This window comes from Salvelinus namaycush, chromosome 6 (assembly GCF_016432855.1).
Source record: "Salvelinus namaycush isolate Seneca chromosome 6, SaNama_1.0, whole genome shotgun sequence".
In the NCBI taxonomy this organism is placed as follows: domain Eukaryota; kingdom Metazoa; phylum Chordata; class Actinopteri; order Salmoniformes; family Salmonidae; genus Salvelinus; species Salvelinus namaycush.
In genome coordinates this window covers 21,781,082-21,791,976 of record NC_052312.1, presented here as the reverse complement: position 1 = coordinate 21,791,976, position 10,895 = coordinate 21,781,082, and positions in this window count along the sequence as shown.

The following is a 10,895-nucleotide window of genomic DNA, read 5'->3' as shown; positions in this document are numbered from 1 at the left end:
CACCTTGGTGGCTGGAGGACTGGCCTTCCGCTGCAATTAATAAGACCTGCTAATTATCCCCACACGCCTAAAATAGAACAGGTTTAGTGAAGGGGAAGCCTGCTCACTGTTAATTACAAGCACAACAAGAACACAATCATTCGTTCTCTTTCTCTCCCACTCTCCCTGTCTCTCTTTCCGTGTGTGTGTGCATGTGTGCGTATGCGTACCTTCAGGCTTTGTGCGCAGTTGCGTAAATACACTAATTGGTCAAATTAGTGGATACGGCTATTTCAGTCACACCCGTTTCTGACAGGGGTATAAAATCGAGCACACAGTCATGCAATCTCCACAAAATTGTATTTGTCATATGCGCCAAATACAACAGGTGTAGTAGACCTTACAGTGAAATGCTTACTTCCAAGCCCTTAATCAACAATGCAGTTAAGAAAAATACGTGTTAAATAAAAAATTGAAAAGTAAAAAATAAGAAATAAAAGTAACAAATAATTAAAGAGCAGCAGTAAAACAATAGCGAGGCTATATACAGGGGGTACCGGTACAGAGTCAATGTGCGCGGGCACCGGTTATTCAAGGTAATATGTACATGTAGGTGGAGTTAAAGTGACTATGCATAGATATTAAACAGAGAATAGCAGCAGCGTAAAAAGGGAGGGCAATGCAAATAGTCTGGGTAGCCATTTGATTAGCTGTTGAGGATTCTTACGGCTTAGCAGTTGAATGGCTTACTGAAGAGCTCACTGACTTTCAACATGGCACCGTCATAGGATGCCACCTTTGCAACAAGTCAGTTCGTCAAATTTCTGCCCTGCAAGAGCTTCCCCAGTAAACTCTACAGTGCATTTGGAAAGTATTCAGGCCCCTTGGCTCTTTCTACATTTTGTTACATTACAGCCTTATTCTAAAATGAATTCAATCGTTTTTTCCCTCAATCAATCTACAAACAAGATGTCACGTTTGTTTGTAGAATTAACGGACCAAGGCGCAGCGTGCATAGAGTTCCACATGTTTAATTAAAGAAACTCACCAAAACAATACAAAACAAAAACGAAACGTGAAGTCAAATGCAGTGCACACTGGCAACTACAAACAAACAAACAAGATCCCACAAAAACCCAGTGGAAAAAAGGCTGCCTAAATATGATCCCCAATCAGAGACAACGATAAACAGCTGCCTCTGATTGGGAACCATACCAGGCCAACATAGACAAATAATAACCTAGATAACCCACCCTAGTCACACCCCGGCCTAACCAACATAGAGAATAAAAGGATCGCTATGGTCAGGGCGTGTCAGTATCCCCCCCAAAGGTGCGGACTCCGGCCGCAAAACCTGACTCATTAGGGGAGGGTCCGGGTGGGCATCTAACGTCGGGGGCGGCTCCGATGCGGGGCGAAGTACCCACTTAGCTCGCGGATACGTCAGCTTCGGTAGCGGCTCTGGTGCGGGGATCGTCGCCAGAAGCTCCGGGACCGTGGATCGTCGCCGGAGGAACCGGACCGTGGATCGTCGCTGGAGGAACCGGACCGTGGGTCGTCGCCGGAGGAACTGGACCGTGGGTCGTCGCCGGAGGAACTGGACCGTGGATCGTCGCCGGAGGAACCGGACAGTAGATCGTCGCCGGAGGCTCCGGACCGTAGATCGTTGCCGGAGGCTCCGGACCGTGGGTCGTCGCCGGAGGAACTGGACCGTGGGTCGTCGCCGGAGGAACTGGACCGTGGATCGTCGCCGGAGGAACCGGACAGTAGATCGTCGCCGGAGGCTCCGGACCGTAGATCGTTGCCGGAGGCTCCGGACCGTGGATCGTCGCCGGAGGCCCGGGACCGTGAATCGTCGCCGGAATCTCCGGACCGTGGATCGTTGCCGGGGACTCCGGATCGTGGATCATCATTGGAGGCTCCGGACTGGGAACCCTCGCTGGAGGCTCTGGACTGGGAACCCTCGCAGGAGGCTCTGGACTAGGAACCCTCGCTGGAGGCTCTGGACTGGGAACCCTCGCTGGAGGTTCTGGACTAGGACCCCTCGCAGGAGGCTCTGGACTGGGAACCGTCGCTGGAGGCTCTGGAATGGGAACCCTCGCAGGAGGCTCTGGACTGGGAACCTTCGCAGGAAGCTCTGGACTGGGGACCGTCGCTGGAGGCTTTGAACTAGGAACCCTCGCTGGAGGCTCTGGCCTGGGAACCCTCACAGGAGGCTCTGGACTAGGAACCCTTGCTGTAGGCTCCTGCCTTGGCGCGGGACTGGACGCCGTGCCTTGACTGGACATCGGCGCAGAGGAAGGCTCCTGCCATGGAGCTGGAGGTTCTGGACTGTGAACCGTCGCAGGAGGTTCCGAACCGTGGACCGTCTCAGGAGGTTCCGGACTATGGACCATCTCAGGAGGTTCCGGACTGTGAACCGTCGCCGGAATCTGGACTGGGACTCGTCGCCCGAAGCTCTGGACTGGGGACCGTCGCCTGAAGCTCTGGACTGGGGAGGCGCACTGGAGGCCTGATGTGTGGGGCCGGCATAGGTGGCACTGTACTGGGGACACGCACCTCAGGGCGAGTGCGGGGAGCAGGCACAGGACGCACCTGACTGGGGACACGCACTTGAGGGAGAGTGCGAGGAGCAGGCACAGGACGTACCTGACTGGGAAGGCGCACTTGAGGGAGAGTGCGAGGAGCAGGCACAGGACGTACCTGACTGGTGACACGCACTTCAGGGAGAGTGCGAGGAGCAGGCACAGGACGTACCTGACTGGGTAAGCGCACTTGAGGGAGAGTGCGAGGAGCAGGCACAGGACGCACCTGACTGGGAAGGCGCACCTGAGGGAGAGTGCGAGGAGCAGGCACAGGACGTACCTGACTGGGAAGGCGCACTTGAGGGAGAGTGCGAGGAGCAGGCACAGGACGTACCTGACTGGGAAAGCGCACTTGAGGGAGAGTGCGAGGAGCAGGCACAGGACGTACTGGGCTGTGGAGGCGCACTGGAGGCCTGGTGCGTAGAGCTAGCACAGATGGTGCCGGAACGATGACACACTCCGCACGGTGAGTGCGGGCAGCTAGCACAGGACGTACTGGGCTGGGGAGGCGCCCTGGAGACCTGGTGCGTAGAACCGGCCCAGATGGTGCCGGACAAATGACACGCTCCTCAGGACGAGTATGGGGAGCTGGCACAGGTGGCATCGAACGGCAAACACGCTCCTCAGGGCGAATGCCATGCATACTACGCCAAACCAACAGCTCTCTCGCTTCACTCTCCTCCAATTTGTCCAACTCCTCCTCTAAGGTCTCTAACTCTCCCCTCCGTTCACTCTCCTCCAATTTGTCCAATAACTCCTTGACGGTCTCTGACTCACACCTCAACTTCGCCGACCACCCTGTGTGCCCCTCCCCCCCAAAAAAAATGTTTTGAGGCTGCTTCTTGGGCTTGCGTCGTGGCCGCAAACCCCGGCGTTGTCGCTGTCCTTCCTTCACCGCTTGCATCTGCTTCCATGGAAGGCTTTCGCCTCCTGCCATTATCTCCTCCCAAGTCCAGGATGTCCTTACCTCCTGGATATCCTACCAGGCCCAGGATACCCTCTCCTCCTGTGCACGCTGCTTGGTCCGTGAGTGGTGGGAACTTCTTTCACGTTCGTTTGTAGAATTAACGGACCAAAGCGCAGCGTGCGTCGAGTTCCACATGTTTAATTAAAGAAACTCACCAAAACAATACAAAACAAAAACGAAACGTGAAGTCAAATGCAGTGCACACTGGCAACTACACACAAACAAACAAGATCCCACAAAAACCCAGTGGAAAAAAGGCTGCCTAAATATGATCCCCAATCAGAGACAACGATAAACAGCTGCCTCTGAATGGGAACCATACCAGGCCAACATAGACAAGTAATAACCTAGATAACCCACCCTAGTCACACCCCGACCTAACCAACATAGAGAATAAAAGGATCTCTATGGTCAGGGCGTGACACAAGACCCCATAATGACAACGCAAAAACAGGTTTTTAGAAATGTGTGCAAATTTATACAAATAAATGTTTTTATGAAATGTTACATTAACATAAGTATTCAGACCCTTTACTCAGTACTTTGTTGAAGCACCTGTGACAGCGATTACAGCCTCGAGTCTTATTGGGTTGGATTTGATTTGGGATGACGCTACAAGCTTGGCACATGTATTTGGGGAGTTTCTCCCATTTTTCTCTGCAGATGCTCTCAAACTCTGTCAGGTTGGATGGGGAGCGTCGCTGCAGAGCTATTTTCAGGTCTCTCCAGAGATGTTCGATCGGGTTCAAGTCCGGGCTCTGGCTGGGCCACTCAATGACATTCAGAGACTTGTCCCGAAGCCACTCCTGCATTGTCTTGGCTGTGTGCTTAGGGTTGTCTTGTTGGAAGGTGAACCTTCAACCCAGTCTGAGGTCCTGAGTGCTCTGGAGCAGGGTTTCATCAAATATTTCTCTGTACTTTGCTCCATTCATCTTTCCCTCGATCCTGACTAGTCTCCCAGTCCCTGCCGCTGAAAAACTTCCCCACAGCATGATGCTGCCACCACCATGCTTCACCGTAGAAACGGTGCCAGGTTTCCTCCAGACGTGAACCTTGGCATTCAGGCCAAAGAGTTCAATATTGGTTTCATCACACCATGGAATCTTGTTTCTCATGGTCTGAGTCCTTTAGATGCCTTTAGACAAACTCCAAGCGAGCTGTCATGTGCCTTTTACTGAGGAGTGGCTTCCATTTGGCCACTCTACCATAAAGGCCTGATTGGTGGAGTGTTGCAGAGATGGTTGACCTTCCGGAATGTTCTCCCATCTCCACAGAGGAACTATGGAGCTCGGTCAGAGTGACCATAGGGTTCTTGGTCACCTCCCTGACCAAGGCCCTTCTCCCCTGATTGCTCAGTGTGGCTGGGCGGAAAGCTGTAGGAAGAGTCTTGGTGGTTCCAAACTTCTTCCATTTAAGAATGTGTTCTTAGGGACCTTCAATGCTGCAGAAATTTGTTGGTACACTTCCCCAGATCTGTGCCTTGACACAATCCTGTCTCGGAGCTCTACGGACAATTCCTTCGACCTCATGGTTTGGTTTTTGCTCTGACATGCACTGTCAACTGTGGGACCTTATATAGACAGACAGGTGTGGGCCTTTCCAAATCATGTCCAATCAATTGAATTTTCACAGGTGGACTCCAATCAAGTTGTAGAAACATCTCAAGGATGATCAAAGGAAACAGGATGCACCTGAGCTCAATTTTGAACCTCATAGCAAAGGATCTGAATAGTTATGTAAATAATATATTTGCAAAAATGTCTAAAAACCTGTTTTGCTTTGTCATTATGTGTGGATTGCTGAGGATTAAAAAAAACATTTTTTTTTAATAAGGCTGTAACAAAATGTGGAAAAGGGGAAACAATCTGAATACTGTCCGAATGCACTGTTTAGGGAATAGGGTGCCACTTAGAAGTTTAAAACATTATAACGGATGTTCAATTTAGTCTAGATTAGGATTACATTAGTCAAATTACATGTAGGCGAAATGTCTATTTTAAATGGATGCCAGAAAAAACAATGGGCCTTGCGGGTAAACCAGGAAGACCATGAAGTACTTTTGATCAATTAGAAAATAAATGGACATGGTACATCATGGTGTAAGCCCATGATAGGCGTGTAGCCTATATAGCCCAGATGTGTCATAATGAAATAGATCTCCATTCGGTGAAGCAGGTGTGTCTGACATCGGCGTGGCAATTCACCGGAGGCGGAAGGTACTTTTATCACCCATCACTGCCCCTGAACGGCTGTTCACAATGCCCACTGGCGATGCAGTGATACTCGCCTTGTGCGCTTTATTTGGGACCGGCGCCAACCGAGTCGCAAGATGTAAAGAGCTGCGCTCTGAAAACGATAAAAAAATAATATATATATATATATTTTTTTACCGCACCTTGGATGGGTTGCGGGGATTGGGGGGCGGGTGGTATCATCGCAAAGATACTCATCTAGACAATTAGTTACGTGGGCAGGGTAAAATCAAATACAATGTCTATGTTCACTTGTTGATGTTAAACTAAAATAGTCTATAATTTCCATGTAGTAGCATAACTATTGGACTTACTGAATGGATGCGTATAAAATAATCGAAGGGGTGTTATATAGTGAATTCTCAAAGCATCTATAGCATATGATCAGTAGAATAATTGCCGAATAATCATAATCACCCCGTTATTAAAGCCTAACAACAACTGCAGCTTGAACTGTTAACCTATCACAGTTGAGCTGGACACTTACCTCGCTCATCTTGAGAACGTGCAGCGCGGAGAGTTCTGCAGACAAGTCACTTCTCTTCTCTTCTAGCCGCTTAGACTGGCACTTTCAACGATCGCTTTCCTTGGAAAAACACTTCAGTTCGATCGAAGGTTTTGAAGAGAAACTAGAAAGATGTGCCAAAAAAGAGAAGAGTCGGGGACAGGTATAGAGTCGAGCCGAGAAATGCTTCGAAACAGTAAACTGACTCGTCTCATGCAGACAGTCTAGGATACAGCAGCATGGATAGTGCAGTTAGGGCGAGCAGTGCGGTTGTGTGCAACAGAAAACATCAGAATCCCCTGTACCTCCGCTTCCCCCTCCCTCTCTATCTCTCCTTCCCTCCCTCTCTTCTCCCCTTTCTTGCTCGCCCACTCACACGCGCATTCACCCACTCACTGGAGACTTGCCCTCGTGCCAACGGAGCTGTGATGCGCTGACGGCTCATGGACATGAGTCTTTCTTCTAATAAATCACGTAGGAATACATAACGTAACATATCTAACAACAAATTGTGACTGAGGAAGTTGAATCAGATGTTAAAGTAGAAGTTCCACCATTGAGACTCACTCGAAATGCGTAACATTGGATGACTTCGTGAAGAATATGGTGCATGCGCTATAAAACGCATAGTTGTCGATATAGACCGACATCATCCTTCACTTCATATTTCATGACAGACAGTGATGAGGTGTAATGTCTTCTGTGCTTCTTGTTCATCCATTATGTCAGGAAAAGGTTGGATATGTGCCCATGAGACCCGCAATGTGCTTAGATTCCCCTTTGATAGCTTAGCGGAATGCGAACCACAAACTTATTTTCCTTCCCGAATTTTTAATCGTATCTAACAGGAAAACAAACAGTCCCCCTTTTACTGCAGTCAAATCATAATTATTCCTTGTCCCTCCTGTCACAGAATCATAATCCTCATAGCAGAGAATCTACATGGGTCTGTTATACCCGCTAGAGGGCGACATACCTCCACCGTCTATTTTTACAGTCAAGGGTTGTACATCCCAAATGGCATCACAGTACTTTTGACAGGAGCCCTATGAGCCCTGTTTAAAAGTAGTGCACTAATTAGGGAATAGGCTGCCATTTCGGATGTATCCGATGTATCCAAGTTGTTGAGAGGTGAGAGGCTGAGTGCCACTTTGCTAAAATTGTCTCTAATGTACTGACTGATCTTGATGTCGCTTCCGGTATTTCAATAGTGTTGTAGTGCAGCATGAGTAGACAGACTCATTTGATAACATCATTTAGCATGACGGCACACTGGACTGTGATGATTCAATGGTGTAATGTCACATGGATGCCGTAACCGCTGAAGTCCTTCACTATATAGATCTGGGCCATATATATCAAGCATCTCAAGAGTACGAATCCCCCCTGGATCAGTGCAGTAGGTCATAATGAATATGATTATGTGGACAGGGGGTGCCTCACTCCTACTCGGAAACAATTGTGAATCCGGCCCCTGGTTCCTCTCAAGGTTTCTTCCTTCCCCATGGCGTGTTCTGTGTGTTTCTTTACCTTTGTCACACGCACGCACGCACGCACGCACACACACACACACACACACACACAGACGTTGAAATAAAAACAGTATAAATAGCATAAGAGAAATGACATGACTCACAAAAATAAACCGTCAACCCTTTTTTTCCTTCGTTTGCATTTATTAATTTATCTCTAATGTGTGTGTTGTTGTTTTTTAAAATCTGTCCACAAACTCATATTAGTCACTACTATGTTAGGTTAGGTCAGTTTTTCCCTCACTGCAATGGCAGTCATCTACACGAGAGCCCAAACCCAGCACTCCCTTCCACCTCTCCAACAGACAGTGGATTTGTTCCAAATGGCACCCGATTCCCTATATAGTGCACTACTTTTGACAAGGGCCCTATGACCTATGTCAGTCACACACACTGCAACAGTACTCTAACATCTGCACTTCAAAATGCATGTGAAACTAGGAAATGAAGGGTCAACAATATAGTTAGGCCCCCGGTTAAAAGATTTCTAGCATATTTCAGAGAGCTTCCTTGCCAGAAGCAATTTAGGAAATATTTCAGATTAACCATTGACTGTCTGGGACATTCACATTTTCACATATTATGACATATTCTGTGGGTAATTTAAGATCATGATGTAGTTTACGTTCACTGGATCGAACATGTTTGTCAGTTGGAGGGCAGTTCATTTAACTGATTGGCGGGTCACTTGTACTATCCTTGGCAAGTCACTTGTCCTATCTGCCAATGAGAGGGAGGAGTGGGCGGGACTAGCGCTTGGGTTTGCGCTCTTTTATTAAAAACACATCTCTAGTGCTATCTGTACAACATTCAACAAGACATTTTTTTTCTTTTTTTCCCCCTTCTTCTTCTTCTTCTCCTTAATAATGCCAAAACAATAATAATAATTTTAAAAAGAAGAAGAATAGCGTTACTCCATCTCATCGGGCATCGACTGAACGAACATCACACAAATTGAAAATACAAATCTAAGAATAAAAGGCCTCCATACCAGATAGTACACATCATCACCTTCTAATGGTGCCAGGTTACGGAAGAGAGAGAGAGAGAGAGAGAGAGAGAGAGAGAGAGAGAGAGAGAGAGAGGTTATGGAAGAAAGGAAGAAGAGAGAGAGGTTAGGGAAGTTGAGAAAGAAGAAAAGAGAGTTGTACACATACATTAAAAGGATAAAGAGAATGACAATATAATATCTTGATAATACCATTGAATTATATTATCTTAATTTAACGTGTTTAGTGTCCCCATGGACAGGTTTTGGCACCTAATTCTAAAGATTTATCCATTAAACTGGGGCTTTGGTTTGCCAAGGGTTAGCTGAAATCAACCTTGTTTCCTACACTGGGGCTACTAGCGATGCTAGCAATATTACCTCCAAGTGATATTATGTCTGTTGGTAAGAAATTGTTAAAATAAGACAACAACCCACTTGGCCCCTGCGAAGTTGGAGTGACAGACAAGGAAAGGATAAAATAAGTCAAAAAGAATGAGGTGAATAAATAGGTGATATACTAGGGGAAAGAGAGATGTGGGCTAAGTGCTTTTGGTGAGCTTACAAAATACCAACTCCAGGAAGTGCTTGACACAGAAGGCACGGTGGCATTGACACTACAGGTTATTGTCCCAAAGGGCACCCTATTCCCTAAGTAGTGCACTACTTTTGACCAGGGCCCATAGCACTACGTTTGACCAGGGCACATAGCACTACTTTTGACCAGGGCCTATATGGGAATGGTCCTGGTCAAAAGTAGTGAACCATATAGGGAATAGGGTGTCATTACGGGTGCAACCTAAGTCTTTAAGAAAACACCACTTAGGGAACTGCTAAACTCATATAAGGTGCACTAATAAGGATAGAAGTAAAAACACATTATGCACGTAAACCAAAAGTAAGGCTGTGGTTCCAATCCCAAACTCTCGCCTACAACCAATGGGGTTAGGTTCCAATCCCAAAACTCTCGCCTACAACTAATGGGGTTAGGTTCCAATCCCAAGCTCTCGCTGTCAACCAATGTGGTTAGGAGGGCAAGAAGGCAAGACTTATCCAATCAAATAATTTAGTGACGTTTACAATCGTACGTAGTTTATTTAGTTGTTTTTATGATCAAATATTTGCTTGTTCACTGTGTGCAAAACATGCTGTGTGTAGTATGATGCGCTAAACCAATACTGTGGCTATATTACAAATTGAATAATCAAAATTTGGCAGAGATAAATATTTTGATATGTTGTGATGTCAACTTGAGTGTCATCCAAGCACTTAATAATACAATGATAATGTTTTGATTTGATTATAGATTGATTGATTGATTGATTGATTGGGCGAGAGGATTGAAACTGCAGCTTCACACTCCAACAGAAAGTGACACCTTACATTTCCGTAAAAAAAAAAAGTTTGTTCTATCGATAGTCAAAATAAAAACAACTACTTTGGGAAATTATAAACCTTGCACAGTGCTCTTTATAGACATGACATTCCGACTAGTCTTTTCCTCACAACAACAAGCCTTATAGTTTTTTTTATCATTACCTACACTATATGCATAACCGTCTCTGTAAGCTTCTCTTCTTGAAATGAAAATAAACATAGAAAGTTATTTTTTCATTTTTTCTTATCTTCTTGTCTTTACAAAAGCTACACATATTCTACTGGGATGTATCTATGGATTTGTTAATGTTTTTAATGCTTACTCTTTTTTCCCGTTCTTCTTCACTTAAAAAAAGAAAGACAGAAATCTAGTCATCTAAAAGACGGCATACCCCAAGACTACAACAGTTTGCTTTCTTGAGTCCTCCGCTCTGTGAGGGAACTCACCCTTTTCTCTCATCCATTTTTCCTTCCCCTTGTTTTTCTGTTATTTTCCTCATAAAAGGAATGGAAGGAAAGAGTGCGACACGGTCGTGGAGTCTTGGTCACCTGACCAGACGTGCCAGCTGATTGTACTCAGGATGCACTGTCCGTCTGTCTGTCCTGTGTCTCCCAAACAGACTTTTGCTTTGTTTCTGTTTGTTTAATGGTCCGTCGGCCACCACGACAATGTAGGAATAACCGTTAGCCCACGTCTGACTCTGAACACG